The sequence below is a fragment of the Etheostoma spectabile genome, chromosome 6 (assembly GCF_008692095.1).
Source record: "Etheostoma spectabile isolate EspeVRDwgs_2016 chromosome 6, UIUC_Espe_1.0, whole genome shotgun sequence".
Lineage (NCBI taxonomy): Eukaryota > Metazoa > Chordata > Actinopteri > Perciformes > Percidae > Etheostoma > Etheostoma spectabile.
The window spans coordinates 25,055,509-25,056,543 of NC_045738.1; the positions used below are offsets into that span (position 1 = coordinate 25,055,509).

The 1,035-nt window shown below is 40.4% G+C and overlaps 1 long non-coding RNA gene across 1 annotated transcript in view; it reads right to left on the reverse strand.

Moving 5' to 3' along the window:
* Positions 1 to 925, reverse strand: part of LOC116690630 (uncharacterized) — a 21,044-nt gene extending 20,119 nt beyond the window's left edge. The window contains exon 1 of the long non-coding RNA XR_004332318.1: positions 640 to 925. This is a non-coding gene — a long non-coding RNA (uncharacterized LOC116690630). The remainder of the gene's footprint in view (positions 1 to 639) is intronic.
* Between the last annotated feature and the right edge of the window lie 110 nt (positions 926 to 1,035).

The following is a 1,035-nucleotide window of genomic DNA, read 5'->3' on the forward strand; positions in this document are numbered from 1 at the left end:
ATATTTTTCGTGACAATACTGCATCAAAACACAGGCGTCACGTGATGTGAATAAACTGAGAAATATTAAAGTTTTCGATGAAAACAGATGTGGACTAAGTTTCCTTTTAGGGACCTCATTTGAAATTGGGAAAAATTAGAATTTGGAAAAAAAGGTTATAAAATGCAACATATCACAGAATATTGCAACATGTTTAAAATCGCAATCATATTGTATGTAGACATAAGTATGGGGATGAGATGGTGTGGTGGGGCCTCTGGTGAGTTCATGCAGCATTTCTTGTTTTTTTTTTTGCTTTTTGATGTTTATTCATTTTTCACTAATCATTAACTGATCAATTGAAAATATTTTTTTAAACAGAAAATGTGTAACTTCATAAGGTGTTGTAGTCATAAAACAAGGTTTAAGGGCTTGGTCCGGATTGACTTGCCATTTGGCTCTGGATGCGGACCTTGGTCTGGACTTTGACAAACCCCGACCTACACCTCCATCTGCATCATGCAACAGGAACAGAACTTTAACTCAAGGTTCAGAATGACGTCACTCAAGCAAGTTTTAAAGTGCTCAGGTTATGCTTTTTGGCTTTTCCCCTTTCCTTTTTTTGTGTTATTTATATATATATATATATATTTTGTAAACAAAGGGAAAAAGCCCAAAGTCCCACCCCCTCAAAGGGACTTAACCTCTCCAACAGAAAACCCTGTTCACAAATGCCCTCATTCTCTGCTTCTGACTGGCTAGTAGTCCTTACCTAGGTACTGTCAGGGCCTCATACTCTGCTTCTGACTGGCTAGTAGTCCTTACCTAGGTAATGTCAGGACCCTCATCCTCTGCTTCTGACTGGCTAGTAGTCCTTACCTAGGTAATGTCAGGACCCTCATCCTCTGCTTCTGACTGGCTAGTAGTCCTTACCTAGGTAATGTCAGGACCCTCATACTCTGCTTCCGACTGGCTAGTAGTCCTTACCTAGGTACTGTCAGGGCCTGTCATGTGCGACTCCCAACAAAGATGGAACAGAAGTGAGATGTCTCACTC